The 17,478-nt window shown below is 39.7% G+C and overlaps 1 pseudogene; it reads right to left on the bottom strand.

Annotated features, from left to right (window-relative positions):
- Nucleotides 1-398: 398 nt before the first annotated feature.
- LOC144281665 (heterogeneous nuclear ribonucleoprotein M pseudogene) lies at nucleotides 399-2,242 on the bottom strand (annotated as a pseudogene).
- Nucleotides 2,243-17,478: the final 15,236 nt, after the last annotated feature.

The following is a 17,478-nucleotide window of genomic DNA, read 5'->3' as shown; positions in this document are numbered from 1 at the left end:
TGGTTTATGTAGTTGTTAAAATGAATAAGTGAATAAAATGAATATAGCAGATCTGTACATACTAAAAGGAAACAATCTGTGATATATATATATATATACACACATATATATGTGTGTGTATGTATTTTTTTTTCTTTTCAGGAACTGGTATTTATTAGCAAAGTCATATTCCATGTCAACAAGATGCCACAACTATAAAAAATATTGCTCACGTTGCAATCTCAATGCAAAATGGAACCCCAGTCATTAAAAAAGTAATTCAAATTACCACCAAAAGCACTTGATTTTTTTAAAACATCTTTATACACCCAGCCAACAGATTAAAATGGTTAAAAAGAAAAAAATACAAATTCAGAGGTCTGGTGCTGATGTTTAAAAAAGAAAACTGCTTAAGCTTTTCAATTGATTCGAACATCAATCTCTAGGTCATTCAGTTTCATACCATTCATCATCCAGTAGGCTCTCTCAATCACCTCTGTTGACTCAAACTGAACCACACCGCACCCTTTAGACTTCCCATTCTCCATCTTGGTGTCACCATACAGCATGTGACCACATTCATTGAATTTGTCTTTTAGCATCTTCCATGTAAAATCAAATGGGAGATTTCTCACAAATATCTGGCAGGCCTTCCTGCACACCCAAGGAGCATGGCCTCCAGCTCTGCCAAAGGAACCTGCAGAGTTTCCTCCAAGATTGCTATTGCTATGCTCCATCTTGATGGCACGGTCAAAGCTAGCACTGCCGCTGCCACTGCCACCCATGGCCAGGCCCATATGCTCAATCCCAGCATCTAGGGCTGGACCTATGGCAGGACTCATGTGCTCCAGGCCCAAGCACTTGAGACTGTTGGTGCCTATTTGCTGCAGGCCCATGCGCTCCAGGTTGTTGGTGCCCATGTGCTCCAGGCCAGTGGCCATGCGATCCACCATGGGGCCCATGCATTGCAGGCCAGTCTCCGTGCTGGGGGCACTATGTACTCCATGCTCAGGCCCATGCACTCCACACCAGAGCGGATGCACTCCATGGTCTGGCCCATGTGCTTGATGCTGGAGGCCATGTGGTTGAGGGTGCTGGAGCCCATGTGTTCAACTAATCCCACACAGTCCATGACCAGGCCCATGTGCTCAATCTCAGAGCTCACACGACCCATGGCATAGCCCAGGCCTGTGCCCATGTGCTCCATCCTCCCCCCCCCCCCCACTCCGTGCGGTTAATGCTAGGGCCCATTCTCTTGATCCCAGGGACACTGCCTCCATCTCCATTGTTTATTCTGCCCATGTTCATCCCAGATCCAAATCGATCCATGCTTTCTAGCCACCAAATTATTTCAAATCCTATGCCTTCCATTCCCATTCCTGTGGGTTCGGTTTCCCATGCCAATGCCTTTATTCAGGTGATTGTCATCAGTAGGCTGTCCTCCTGCGTCTAACCCCAAGACAATACCATGAAGTCCCTGGGGAAGTTGCTGTGGATGCTCAGGAAAAGTTGCTGTGGATGCTCAGGAAGAAAAAAATTTCTCTTTGGTCTCTTTGGTCCCTTTCATCCATTTTCACGTGCATTGGTCTATCAAATAGTAGTTGACCATTATACATCGATAGAGCTTACACAGCTTCAATGGACTGCTCAAAAGTAATAGTGCCTATTCCATGACTTTTTTCATCTTTATCCTCAAGAATGTCTGCTTGGACCACCTTGAAGTAGACATGGTCTTCTTCTGGCCATCTTTATAATCCAGATTTGCTACAAATACTGTGTTTCCAAGTGTCCCAGCCTTTTGCATTGCTCTCCTGGCATGTTCACTGTCAGAATCTTCCTTGACTTTCAGTGGTCTTCCACTCAGACTATGCTTTTTTAGAACTTCTGCAGCTTTTTAAATGCTTTCTTTCATCTTGAATTCAACCACGGCATATACTTTCCTTCAGAGTCCACTAAGAGCTCCATGTATGTTACCTCACCAACTTTTTCTTTAACCAGCCCTTTAAGTGAATGCCATTTCACAGCAAAAGATATGTTTGTAATGAAGGCTCTGTGACTTTTAGTTGGATTAGCCTATGGCTCAAAGCGATTGCCTCCTTTTTTAATATTTTTCTTCTTCCTCTTCTCATTCTGAGTAGGTCGCTCTCATTCGCCCTTTGGCCAGGAGCCCCATTGCCTGTTGGCATACCAGCATGCCACTCTCCTTTTCCATTTTGGTCTCTGTCATCACCACCTTTTCCAGGGCTTTGACCCCTGCTGCCATTTTCTCCACTTCTGGGCTTTGTCTCCAAGATATATTTTTAAGAAAAATAGAAATATGCAGAGCACTATTATAGATATTACCATTTGCATATCAATCTGTATATGCATACATGTCTGGCAGGGTGGACACTTAGATTGTTTACAACACCTCCCCACCCCCACCCCCATTTTTAAAATGATTTATTTATTTTTGGAGAGAGCAAGAAAGAGAGAGTGTGCATGCATAGGCATGAGCATGTAGAGGGGTAAATGTGGGGGGGGCGGAGAGAATCTCCAATCTACTGTCTGCTGAGCCCAATGTGGGGCTTGATCTCAGGTCACCGAGATCATGACTTGAGCCAAAAGCAAGAGAGGCTTAACTGATTGTGCCACTCAGGTGCCCCTCCAAAACTTTTTCTTAAAACTATAAATAATTTTGCAGGAACACTCTTGTTTATATCTTTGCAAACATAGATATGTGTATCTATAAGATAGATTCCTAGAAGTGGTATTTGTGGTCTATGAATGTTTATTAAAATTTGATAGTTGTCAAGTTTTTTCCTCAGAGAAATTATTTCAGTTATATATTCTTAAGAACATACAAGAGTAACTGTTTCTCTATGTACTGGTTGACACGGTGTTATCAAATTACCACATTAGAGAATAAGAAATCATCTGTCAATGTTTTAATTTTATTCCTTGAATTTTGATTAGGTTTACATATTTTTGATGTGTGTAAATGGCATTAGTATTTTTTGAAATTTTAATTCCAGTGTTGTACCATACAGTGTTACATAGTATTTCTTTTTAAATTAACTATTTATTCATGACTTTGTCTTTTTTCTGGTATTGGATCATTGATTTTTTTCTTAATGATTAGTAAGTACTTATAAATTAAGGAAATGATCCTATTAACTATCATATTTACTTGCATATTTCTAATTGGTCATTTCTTGCTTGATATTGCTTCTGGGGCATTATTTTTGTTGTGTTAAAATTTAAAGCTTATTTTATAAAGTAATGTTTATGAATTTTGTATATCACCCTCCTCTGGAACAGTTTAAAAATATTTTTTTCTGGTAAATGTATGGTTTTTACTTTACTTTTATGCTTCAATAGTTAACCTACTATATTATAGCATTAAGAGTGAGGTAAGGATACAATTTTTTTCCAGGTGACTATCCGGTTTTTTCAACACCATTTATTAAATAATTCCTCTTTACCTACTAATTTGAAATGCCACTTTATTGAGTAATAAACAATTGACATATATGGGTCTATTTCTGGACTATCTATACTATCCATTACCAAACCATTCTAATAAATTTGCTTTATGTTTTCACATCTTGTGGCTTTAAATTTTATGATTTTTTTCTTTCTCATTTCTTTCCTGATTTATTTTAGCTTATTAAGAAAAAAACCCCTTCTTTTGTCTTATTTCTCCCTTGAATCCTTTTATGTGCTTTGAACTTTTATATCATACAGGCCATTTCTGATATTTATACTTGCTAAAGAATAGTTTGGCAGAATGTTTACTGGCTTCATGGGAAAACTTTTCTGGTGTGCATTCTTACTCTACCTTCTATTTATGCATGTTTCTTTCTCCTTTTTCTTTTCTTTTTTTTTTTTAATTTTTTTATTTATTTATTTATGATAGGCACACAGTGAGAGAGAGAGAGGCAGAGACACAGGCAGAGGGAGAAGCAGGCTCCATGCACCGGGAGCCCGATGTGGGATTCGATCCCGGGTCTCCAGGATCGCGCCCTGGGCCAAAGGCAGGCGCCAAACCCCTGCGCCACCCAGGGATCCCTCTTTCTCCTTTTTCTTTTAGTATTTTCACATATATTTTATGTGTCCTTTCTCAGCATCCTTTTGTATTTTGGTTCAAAATTTACTACAACATTTACTATATTTACTCAACATTTACTCAAATATACCGTGGCATTTCCCATCTATTTCTGTTTCTCATTCTTTGTTGTTTGCAGGTGGTTTGCAGGGAAACAGCCTCAATGATGTTTTTGTTCTGCTATCTTAAGGCTGGGAGTCCTCTGACTTTTATCTTTCAAGGCTACTTTTGGTTCTTCTTAAGCTCTATAGATTCAAAGAGTTACCTAGAAGGTTTTCCAGGAACTTATGCTGATCAACATGGTCCTGTCCCTGGGCAAGTATTAGAGTAGCTGTAGGATTATGGAGTAAGTCAGAATTGGAGGAAAAAAATAATATGCAAGGGTTTGTAAGTGGAAAATAAATCTTAGTAAAATAGTAAAATGAAAGTAAATAGTTAATTTTTTCCCCTGAGGAATTGTCTGTAGAGTGCAATGGTAAAAATTATAAGTATAAAATAGACTCACTGTTTATATTATGAGTTTTAAGTGATTCATGAAAACCTACTTTTTGTTTTTTAGAGGCAGAGAGAGGCAGAGGGAGAGAAGGAATCTCAGGGAGACTCTGTGCTGATTGAGGAGTCTGATGCAGGACTCCATCTCACAACCCTGAGATCATGACCTGAGCTGAAATCAAGAGTCAGACACAGCTGACTGGGCCACGTAGGTGCCCCGAAAATGTATTTTTATTAAAATGCTAAATTATTTTTTAAAAAGTGAAATTTGGTTTATTTTATTTTTAAAATATTTTATTTATTTATTCATGAGAGACAGACAGAGAGAGAGAGAGAGAGAGAGAGAGTCAGAGACACAGGCAGAGGGAGAAGCAGGCCTCATGCAGGGAGCCTGACGTGGGACTTGATACGGGGACTCCAGGATCACGCCCTGAACTAAAGGCAGATGCCCAACCACTGAGCCACTCAGGAGTCCCGAAGATTTGGTTTATAGACATTTTGTAGGCATTATTGCTTACTGTTCAATTAAATGTATTAAAAGTGGTACAAAAATAAAGATGACAATATTCAGACCAAGAGAACATATATATGTGCTTCAACACATGAGTAAATATAAGAATATTTTTCTCTGTTGCAAAATGCAGTAAGAACCTGTTTTCCATACAACATGTTTTACAGAATCAAAAGTTTTCACTTTGGATTTTCTTTCCATCTTGTGTAGTACAACAGTGACTTCATCCAAAATCAGGTGTAGGAAGTTTTTTGTCCTGGCTGTTAAAAATGTGTGGTTTATTCATCTTTCTTTCATTTTTGTTTTATAATCACTGTTGAGAGATGTAATTTTTTTAAAAAAAGATTCTATTTATTCATTTTATGGATGGAGGGGGAAAGAGAGAAAGAGAGAGAGCACAAACAGGGGTAGAGGGAGAAGCAAGCTCTTTGCTGACCAGGGAGTCCATTGTAGGGTTTGATCCCACTACCCTGGGATCATGGCCCCAGCCAAAGGCAGATGCTTAACCGATTGAGCCAGCCAGGTGCCTCCAAGGGATGTAATTTTTTGGATGCTCACTTATAGTAATAGGCAAATTATACAGTTTCAACAGAAATTTTCCATTTTTCCACTTCTTCATAGTCATTTTAATTCATTTTCCTTAAAAGGGGCTCTGCAAGTTCATATAAAAGAAGTAGATCCAAGATGTTTATGTCCAGGACTTTTTTGGAACTTATGTTCCAAAAGATGACTTGATATTTCTCTTTTCTTTCCTTTTTTATTGAAGTATAGTTGATGCAATATTAGTTTCAGGTAGAAGACACAGTGATTGGACAATTCTATACATTATGAAATGCTAAGGTGACTTAATTTTTTAAAAATGTATTTATTTATTTAAGAGAGACAGTGTGTGAGTGAGTGAGGGGCAGAGGGAGAGGGAGAAGGGAAGCTGACTGCCCCCTGAGCAGGGAGCCCGAAGATATAGGACTCCTAATCAGGACCCTGACGTCATGGCCTGAACCTAAATCAAGAGTTGGATGCGGGATCCCTGGGTGGCGCAGCGGTTTGGCGCCTGCCTTTGGCCCAGGGCGCGATCCTGGAGACCCAGATCGAATCCCACATCGGGCTCCCGGTGCATGGAGCCTGCTTCTCCCTCTGCCTGTTGTGTCTCTGCCTCTCTCTCTCTCTCTGTATGACTATCATAAATAAATAAAAAAAATGTTTAAAAAAAAAAAAAAAAGAGTTGGATGCTTCACCTACTGAGCCTCCCAGGTGCTCCAGTGACTTGATTTTTCTTTTCTTTTTTTTTTTTTTTAAATTTTTATTTATTTATGATAGTCACACACAGAGAGAGAGAGAGAGAGAGAGAGAGAGAGGCAGAGACCTAGGCAGAGGGAGAAGCAGGCTCCATGCACCGGGAGCCCGACGTGGGATTCGATCCCGGGTCTCCAGGATCGCGCCCTGGGCCAAAGGCAGGCGCCAAACCGCTGCGCCACCCAGGGATCCCTGACTTGATTTTTCTAATAACAAAGTTACTCACCTATTAAAGAGTGACCAACCACTATAATCTATTTACCATTTCACTGTTGAATGTTTGGCTGTATTCAAGCACTAAAAATTAAGCAGTATTATACTTTGTTTTTTTTTTTTTTCTAATTCGGAACCAGTGATTCACTGCTGATTACTATTGTTCTTACCTTGACACACATTATATGAAATGGTTCTAAGTTTTAATTGCCATATTGATTCCAATGTACTGACCATCAGTGATCATACTGTATGGAGCATTCAATTTAGTGTAAAGGAGACCAAGGACGTTTTATTATATTTGCTCTAATTAGCTGTTTTATTATTGGAAATGGGAAGGACATAAAGTCTCAGATAATCTAAATTGGAGATCCATCCAAAAGTGACTTAGTTGGTATTAGTAAGTTGTATGTCATTGTGTAGTTGGAAGTCAATTTATCTTTCTCCTTCTATTTTACTGTATTGAAAACATCCATGTTTGCTCTTCCCCTGCTGCAGAGAAAGATCTGTAGGATTTCTGTAAATCTCAGTCAGGAGTCAGGAAAGTGACCAAGAGTGAAGGTTCCAGAGGAGAAAATAAATTTCAGAGTATAGATATAAGAGAATCCATCTACAGAGACAAGATTGAATCAAAAAATGGTCAGGATCCACTAGTAATATTATATGCCTGGGGATGGGGCGGCATGAGGAGGTGGTTTGAGGGACAGTAATTCCTTTGTTCCTTCTTGCTCTCCTTCACAGTAGTCAAACCTGTACCAATATCTGAGGCTCTCCTGGCTTCTTTCAAGATCCTTTCCATTCTTCCTCACCAGCTTCTCCCCCAGTAAATCTCTTGTATATCTAGTCATGTCTTGGCATGTGCTTTTGAAGGTTTTGTCCACATGTGGGCTAGGGTATTTTAAGGGGAGTTAATATGCCTGGAATCCGTGGTGACAGGAGCACTAACAGAAGTAGAAGTGATAGAATTTGGATACAAAGAAGAAACCCCAGGAGCTATTTGGTTAGCTGTCTCTTTACATCTGCACATTCTTACCTCTTCAAGCCTAAAATACTTGGACACATGGCTTTTATTTTGTTGTTATTATATATTGTAATAGTTCAATTTATCCAAAACCAGGCTTCAAATTGTGCTCCTTAATACCTTTATAACAGGGCACACATCTATTTACTTCACTCATTGAATCTTATATCTGTTCACATCCATTCACTTGAATGCAGGTTTTGCTTTATAAGAGACATGAGGGGTTAAAATGAACATACTGGGGCATATAGTGTGGCATCTGCTCCTATTTTAACGTGTAACATTGCATTTGAGCTCTTTGGTCAGAAAAGAGAGGTCCAGAAATTTGCCGAACTATACAAAAGAGACTATTTTGAAATTCAGGGCATAAACAGAGCTGTTGGGTTATGCAGGAGACAAAATGTGACAAAAGTTGGACAGGATGTCATTGTCTTGTCTTTTTTTTTTTTTTTTTGTCTTTTTCTTTCTTTTTTTTTTTTTTTGTCTTGTCTTTTACAAGGATCCCAGAATAAGTCTGAGACCCCAAAGGTTAGAAGTAGTAAAAGTCTCTGTAGTTAGCACCCTTGGCTTGGACTTTGAAGTTCCAAGGACAGACAGCATGAACAGTGGACCCTCTCTTCCTGGCTTCATGGGTAGTGGACATTGTCCAGTTGGAGACAGAAATTGATTTCAGTGACAAATGGATATGTGGGCATATATGATGCAATCTTTTGTGAACTCCAGAAAAACTGAAGGAAATTTTGGGAAAAACTAGTTTCCGCTAGTTTATTGAGAAATATCATTACCAAAATATGGTCTTTAAGAGTGAACAGAGCTTCAAGGATGCTTTCATTAATTTTGGGATCTCTTCCAGGATTTTTATGATCCTTATGCAATATATATCTACAACCAGTACTCCTACTAAGAGAAGTAGAACCATTGCTCTTTAGCAAAAATTTCCTTAAAATTGGGCAACCAGGCTCCTACTCAGGGCCTCAAGGTTTGGGGGACCCCATTCTGGACCTCCTCTGTGGACCCTCCCCACAGGGTGAGGAGCTGTAGCACAAGGACATGTGCTTAACCAGAGCCTCTGCCCTTTACTCTACACTACACTTGGGTTATACTAGAATTCCTTGTCCAAATGACTCCAAGCCTGCTTCCAGAGCCAGCATAGTCTTTGTCCCAGGTGTTCCAATGGCAGACCATGCTACTGGCCTGTACACCCTTATACTTAAGGAGTGACCATAAAAGATGATTGTCTAGAGAGGTGTCAATGAGGGTTGGCTTTGTGGATTGTAGCATGCATATGGATGTGTTTGAGGCTCCATACATTTCAAGAAAAAGCTGTAAGTGGGAAGAAGGGCAGTGGGTCATGGAACTAGCGTCTCCAAATATCCTTTTACCTCAGACCCTGAAAATACTGGAAGAAGGCCTAAAATCAGGACAGTGTCAGTGTCTTTATTAGAGAACTGGCTCATGGAATATGGGGAGTTTTAGAGATCATGTCTGGCTTGATAGATACCAATAAATTGAGATAAGAGTTGGATTTGGAGAGATTTTTGCAGGTAGGCTTCAAGCTCTTGGAAAGTAATCATGAGGCAAGAGCCTTAAGTTTGCAGTCTTACTAGAATTTTCCAAACATTATAATTTCTCCATAATACCTTAATGTATATTAGGAGACGAGGGACACATGGAAAGTGATTTTATGTTTATATTTATTCCTAAAGATATCTGAAAAGGTCAACCATTTTTGTTCATTATATATAGGGGATGTGTCAAAGTTTTAGCTATGAGAGCAGTCCCAAAACTCTTAGTGCTTTTCTTCATTAGGGTGAAGTGATGATGTCATTGCTGTGGTGGCTAATGGAATGTCTGCTTGTGTTTTATTGTATTTCAAAGAGTTCTCAGTTTTAATTGATAATATGATAAATATATAGATATAATCCACATAAATAAAAGTCTTGAGGGTACACAATATTTTTAGAGTATAAGGAACTCTTAATACCAAAAGGTAGGCAACCACTGGGTTTGACATTACTGTTTCTCACAGTGATATGGACAGGCAAATTACCACTCAGATATAAAGTGTTTTTCTAATAGCTAAAGAAGGGGACAAATGGCATTGTGATTTTAGGTCTACCCAGTAAAGTAGTGGAATGCTACTCTTCTATTACCACCCACCAATAAGGACAGTGCCCAAAACAAGACAAAATAAATCTAGAAGACTTGCTAAAATAATAACTCTCAATTGTTAGTCAACACTGATCAACTACTGATCTAAGTTGATAGGAATCAGAGCTGGATAAAAAGACCCCTACCCAGGTGAGATTTGTTGGGCAGTAGTCCTGACCTCTTGGGAAAGAGAGGACAGTGAGGTAGTGATTCAGGGGATGAGGATGGGACTACCAACATCTTACACAGGAAAGTTGGCCTGTGTATTTTTTCAAGTCTTATCCAGTGTCCTTTGATCTTGAGGGTATGTAAAGGACTTCTAACCTGTAGATAAAGGAGTCACTATGAAATACAGAGGGGAAACTTTTACTCTGAAGAGGTCTTTGGTGAATGAGTAGTATACTCGAGATGGGGGTGACAGTGGAGAGATTGTGGGGAAGACACAGGGTGAGATACTGATCTGTTTTTCATCTCACACTATGACTGAGATGCTAGGGATGGGAGCAATACAAAAAAGTTGAATTCATGGTGTGACTGCTTCTTGGGTCCCACTGCTGAAGAACTAAGTATACAGGTGTATCAACTGAATGATTGTGCTCTTTCTCAGCAACTGGCAAATAATTACTAGAATAGACAGTGAACTTTATAAAGGAGTACAAGTAGGCTGTCAGGAGAGCATATAGAACAGCTTTCTTTCCTAGCTTACTCTTGTCTTCCTTCCACCATTATCTGCAGAAGCAGGGATACTATTTTGAAACAATTCCAGGTATTTTCCATTTCTCTTAATTCTTGCCATCTCAGCTTTTCATTCAAGATGGGAAGGACTCAGCCAGCAATAACAATAACAAAATAACAGTCAATAGTTACTTAGTGCCAGACACTGTTCTAAGAAGTTTATAGAAAGTTTCCCGCTGGAGCATTTATAGGCAGAACACCTCTTATTTCTCCCCCCCCCTCTTTTTTTTTAGTTTGTTTTCGTTGTTGCTGCTCTGTACTTTTTTTTTTTTTTTAATTTAAGAAATGGAATGTGCTTGGGGAATCTTCCAAACTCATTTTGCACTTCTGATTTTATGTTAGAAATAACATAAAATTATGGATTGGGCCACCTGGGTGGCTCAGTCGGTTAAACATCTGCCTTTGGCTCAGGTCATGATCCTGGGGACCTGGGATGGAGCCCTGCGTAGAGTTCTCTGCTCAGCAGTCTGCTTCTCCCTCTCCTTCTACCTAATGCTCTGCCTGCTTGTGTGCTCTCTCTCATTCTCTGTGAAATAAATAAATAAAATCTTAAAAAAAAAGAAATAAGATAGGATTGAGCCGAATACGTGTTTCCATTCTTATGTAGCATGGTCTCTGAGAGGCCTCCAGTTCCTGACCAGTGTGAGACAGGCAAGCTCAACATGCAGTAGTTTTGGAGGCAAAAATAAGAGATCAGAACAGAATCTCAAAAGGCTTAAAGATGGTTACAGCAAGGAGGATCATATTAGTAAACATTCCTTCACCTGTCTTCCATAAAATGCTTAAAAATACAGATTCTACTGATGTCAGATTTCAGAACTGCATACAAGTCTACTGACAAATTCTGTTATATTTTTCTACATATAGAAAACTGGTACTTACACAATTGGATTATTTATTTGTTTATAGAGTTAGTACTAGTTAGAGCTAGAGTAATATTGGAGAGTAAACAGAAAAACAATCCTGTTCAAGCTTGATCTGAAGTGAAATTAAATATAAAATTTGTTTGCTCTATCAATCAGCAAATGCTCCAAAAGATCATGTGGAAGAATGAGAAGAAATACAAGCCTTTAGCACAGCTGTGTAAAGTCTTATTTATTAAAACACAGTTGTGATTGTTTGGGTCAACTCTGAGACAAGAAACTTGGGCCCACTTTGAATTACTTATGACTTAGCTTTGTATTATCCAGTCATAATATATGCTTGTTTCATTTAAATATGCTTGGTGTCTCTGAAAAGTGGTAACGCATTTTTTGAGTGTGTGGATGATCACAGCATGAAGAACTATTGCATGTTATCCTCTGAGGTACAGTGTAAAATAAATTTGATCTTTCCTCTTTATGCACAAGGCATTCAAACTTACATAATCACATATGCCTAGGGATGTATATAATTCAGAATTAATAAATATGCTCATATATTTATTCTACTTTCAAGGTTCTCTTCAAAATAATCTGTGTCAGAATTCTAAAATCAGCTTTTGACATCGTGACATTGTTTTAATTTGATAATTCAGACTGACTGGCACAAATGACAAAACAATCCCACATTCTAGATATATGCAAGGAGTAACCTTGTATCTAGTAATTAATACTATCTCTCCTTGATATTCTTCTCCTCAAGTAAACTGAGAGAGTCAGAAAACGAGACCTGGGACCTAGAAATTGTGCCTGCTTGGACGAATAAAAACTCTTGGATCTAAAACATGTATGCATTATGGTGGATGATGAACATTCTACTCTGAGCATGTCAACTTTATAAGAATTGCTCCCATAATCTCATGGCGCCCAAAGATGTAAACATAAATGTAACTGCACACACTCGGATGCACACATACTCTCTTGCTCCACAAATTGGTTCACAGTGTCATGATATTATGCTTCATTACACAGAATTTAAACTCCTTGTTCTCAAGCCATGGGCTGACATACCCTGAAGCACTGGAAGTAACTCACAAGGTCACTGCAGGATATTTAAAATATCCAAGGAAACACAGTGATACCATCTATTAGAAACTTCGGACTATTAGCTTGACGTAGTTCACAGTATCAATATTAGTGCTACACTCCTTTCAGTGATGCCATAGCTTCACAACACTGTGTTTTGGGTGGTTCCTTTGAGGAAAAAAAATTACCCACATAAAAATCAATATGGAATAGGAAAGGAAGGTGGGATGTACAATATGATTCTAAAATTTGAGAATCCTGTGTGCCCAAAAGGCTCGCACACCCCATTAGCAATTGTTGTAATTTAAGAACGAAATATTTTTGCTTAATTTATGTTTATTATTTTTTCAGAGGCTACTAAGTTTTTAGTGTATAAGTACCTGTTAAGTTATTCAGACCTAACTACTTAATGAACAAAACTGTTAGGTTATTTCTTTTTGGCCTAGAAATGCTTTAAAAAGATTACTGGGATACTAAAAGTTTTGTGAAAATATCGCTCTCTTTGGATTAGGCATTTATTTTCACAGCAAGAACAAAATAATTTTACTAAATGGAAATTTTTAGTACCACAAATATTTCATGAAAAATGCTCTTTGTGAACAAAAAGAAATTTTTGTTTCATTTCACTCTTCACTTCCTATTGGGAATGTTCTCAAAAGCGGCAAAAGGTAACCTTTGTGGCAATCAGAATATGGGGTAAATTCTAGGTCTTCTCCTATTTCTTCCCTTCTTCATGTAGGCATTGGGTTTTTGGGAGACGAAGCATATCCCAGCTCTAAGGCTTGTAGGCTAATACTTAATCAGATTTTGGGACTAAGTTTATTGGTGTGGGAATAGGCAGGGAATGGTAATGGTGGAGGGTGGCAGGGAGCCATGAGCAAAGTGATACCTTTTCCCAATGGAGATGAGGCTCGTGGTATCCCAAGAGGAGAGACTGAAGAGGGGTTGGCCCTAGTTTAGTGGTCCAGGGTTTTCCAATTGCCTGGACACTGATGTTTTCCTTTGCTGAATGTTCTGAATGCCACCAAATCTAGGTAGCATACTCCACCCCCACCCCCAACTCCCCAGTACTGCTAGTCTGACTCCATTATCTTCTGACAGGTTTTTCTCTCACTTCTGTTTTGACTCTAGACCAATAAGAGATGGCATAGACCATGTGGCTCCCAGACTGTATGTTTTCAGTACTATCATTCCATCATTTCAAATAAATATGTATCTATAACCTTTTATTATTAATTTATTTTTTAAAGATTTTATTTATTTATTCATAAGACACACAGAGAGATAGAGGCAGAGACACAGGCAGAGAGAGAAGCAGGCCCCATGCAGGGAGCCTGATGTGGTACTCGATCCAGGGACCCCAGGATCACGCCTTGGGCCAAAGGTAGATGCTCAACCGCTGAGCCACTCAGACATCCCTATATATATCCTTTTAATATACAAATCTAATTTTGTATTCCCAACTTTCAAAAACTCATTTTTAGGAGAAAGCATTGTGCTGATGGCCCTAGCTGAGACTGGCACACATATAAGAAGAATTAGTGCTATGTGTAACTGGTTACTGGGAAATCAGGCTATAGCAGATATGTTGGTGTTTGTAAGTAGCAGGTGGGATGTGTGAGAGGGTATTGAAAATATGCCCTGAAAAACTGGAACTTGGAGTACCCAGAGCAATGAGAAAAGGTGTTTGCTCTAACTCTCCCATCACTAAGAAGTTGGCTATTGAGGCATGTCCACTCTAACTGCCAGCAGGTAACTGATTTCAGCTTCCTGTTCTGTATGAAGTGACCTCAAGGAGAAATTAAAAATGGGAAGAACCAAAACCAGGTAAACAGAGACACTTAAGCAATATTTTTAAATAATCTGATATGATAGAAACATAATGCATTAAGATGACCTAATAAAATGTCTATAGCAGCAATGTCCATAACAGCCAAAATATGGAAAGAGATCAGATTTCCATTAGCAGATAAATGGATAAAGAAAATGTAGCATATTATGTATATATACACAGTATACATATATATATACATATATAAAATGGAATATTACGCAGCCATCAAAAATTATGAAATTTTACCATTTGCACTGATGTGGCTGGAGCTAGAGAGTATTGCACTGAGCGATACAAGTCAATCAGAGAAAGATAGTTATCATATGGTTTCATTCACATGTGGAATTTAAGAAACAAAACAGGATCATAGTGGAAGGAATGGAAAATAAAATAAAATGAAATCAGAAAGACAAACCATGAACGACTCTTAACTATAGGAAAAGAATTGAGGGTCGCTGGATGGGTGGGGCTGGGGGAATGGGGTAACTGGGTGATGGGCATTAAGGAGGGCACTTGACATAATGAGCACTGGGTGTTGTATGTCATTGATGAATCAGGAAATTCCACCTCTGAAACTAGCAATACGCTTTATGTTGATTAATTGAGTTTAAATAATAATAACCAAAAAGATGACCTAATGAAACAGCATCTGCCTTGTTAGTTCAGATGAAAGAATGAATACTAGAGGTTGTATCATCCCATGCACATGTGGCCTGGCCAGGGAACATGTAGACCCAGGCCCAGGAGGTAGGAATGCTTGTTTATCATTCAAAGGAACATAAAGAAATGCAACTCCACTAGCTTACACATATACAGGTACTTAGTTTGAACCCTTCCAGACAGCTAGTCAGTCTGATCCTGGATGCACAGGTACCAGGCACACCTAATGACATCTTGAAAGGAAGGTAACAAAGATAGTTTCCAGATTCCAAGTCTTTTGAGATGAAACAAACCGTGGCATGAGACAGAATGGCACCGGAAACAACTGAGTAACACCTGTTAACATGACTTCATGGGCCTCTAATTAGGTGTCCACCCTCTCAGAAGACCCCTGCCCTCAATTTTGCCCATGAAAACCCTCATTTGAAAGCCATCTCCGAGTTAGGAACTTTTGGTCATTGACTCCCAGTTCCCCTGGGTGGTGCCATGCCAATAAATGGCCTAGTTCACTGCAAAAGCTCCATGCCAGTTTTTATTAGTGTGTTTTTAAAATTTTTATTGATTAATTAATTGATTGATTTTATTGCTAGGGGTACATCGGGTGGAGGAACTCTTCTTGGCTTGGTTACATTAAGGGTCTTTCTCCTGTCTCTATGGAAATCAGAAAACCTTAATTTTTACAACGGTAACGAATTATGCCTCAGCCGCACAAGTGTCTGGAGCACTGCTTGCAAGCACACGTACCCCAGCCCCCTTTCGTATCTATCATCTCTTGTAGTAAACATGCTTCAGAGCAGCTCTTGAGAGCAATCTGAAAGACTATCTCCTGGGCTACATCCTCAGTAAGGAATAAAGCATTTACTAACTTCCTTTGAGTTGGCTTTCTTTCTGCCCACAGGTGGAGAACACAGCATCACAGAGCTGGGAGGCACCAGAATGTTCCTTCAGCAGCTTCTGGGCTCATCTCTTCCTAGGTGGCCCCCAGTGAGGAGCAGTCCCAGGAGGGGACACACAACTCTGTGGTTTCTGTTTCCAGCAGTTACCTAGATTCTTCGCATCCATTTTCCAGTGGTCCTGGGCCACAGAGTAGGAGGCCGCAGGCCTATAAAACCTTTGGAAACACCTGGTCTGCTTGGGAAGTTGGTGACGATGTCTGTCTGTAATTTCTGCTAACTAAGACTTAGTCTAGGGTTGGCAGTGGCCACAGTTTTAGGTGTAGCTGTACCTCTTCAAATGCCTGGGGATGCTTCTTTGCCTCACCTTGCACCCATTTATGGCCTGAGGGCACCGGCTGGTGTCTGTAGGAGCTCCGTCAAGGCCTTGAAGCGCAGGTGCAGGTGTGGGCTTGAGTGCGCCCTGGGAAGGGCCACCTGGCCTCTGCACCCCCCGGGGAGGCGCCAGAGGATAGAGGTCCCCAGGGCAAGGGGGGCAAGCAGGGAGAGGGGTGCTGGGGGTGAAGGAGCCTGAGGTCTAGGAGGCCCAAGGTGCAGTCCAGCAGAGCACCAGGAGTCCCAGGTGAGCGCGGCCGGAGTGGCAGGAGGATTTGGGCCAGAGTTGGGGGATGGTTTGGGGTCGTATATTTTGGTTTTTAATACTTAAACTTTGTAGAGGAGACATACTCTTCAGGCAGTGTTTCTATGGGAAAAATTTCTATTTGCAAAACTCACCTTTTAAGCCAAAGGATGTGCAAAAGAAGTCTGGAGTTAATCCAAAGTGCTAGAAAATCAGAATTTCGAGCAGACGTCTTGCACAGCCAAAATGTTGGGCATCTAGGAGGCTGCAGGTTCCAGGAGGGGCCCCCCTGCCTTGTGCACAGCACGCGAACCTGTCATTGGGTTGTGGCCTAAAACTGTACAATGAGAAAGTGTTGAAGAAAATAGTGAAATAGCAGAGCAACTGAGAAAAGCAATTAAATGGAGAAGAAGATGTTACTTCATACAAAGCCAACTGTTTTTTTTTCTTTAACAAATTATTAATGTTAGTGATCAGAAAGATGTTTTGAACATCTAAATTCTAAGATGATACTTTGATAATTATGAATAAGCAGTTTTATCGCTTTAGTTTCTTTTTAGGAAGGTGGCAGCATTGTGCCAAAAGCCCTTGCTAGGACTGGCACGCGCAGAGGAAGTGTTAGTGTTGTGCATAACTGGTTTAAGACGTCAGGACATAGTAGTTGTGTAGGTGTGTATGGTGGGTGGGGTGTGTGAGGTGGGACCCACATAGGGATTTTCTCATTTAAAAATAATGAAGTCTGATGAGCATTTGTGCGTACAACATTCTATCTTAGGAATGGATTGCTGATGTTAAGTAGGAGCTGCTTTCAGTAATTTATTTAATCCTTACCACAGAGAGATTCGTTAATTTGCTAAGGTCACACAGCTAGTTAATGGTAGAACCAGAATTTGAACCAAAGAAACCTAGCTAGTGTTTGTGCTCTTAACCACAAGTCTTTGTAGTTTCTAAAGAACACTTTCAAAACGTTATCTTATTTTAAACCCCCTAAAAGAGACAACAGTCACTTTTTCTAATTCTGGATTCTTGAGATTGAAAGCCATT

This window comes from Canis aureus, chromosome 13, assembly GCF_053574225.1.
Source record: "Canis aureus isolate CA01 chromosome 13, VMU_Caureus_v.1.0, whole genome shotgun sequence".
NCBI classification, from domain to species: domain Eukaryota; kingdom Metazoa; phylum Chordata; class Mammalia; order Carnivora; family Canidae; genus Canis; species Canis aureus.
Note: the sequence above shows the minus strand (reverse complement) of the source record. Positions and strands in the feature narration are given on the sequence as shown.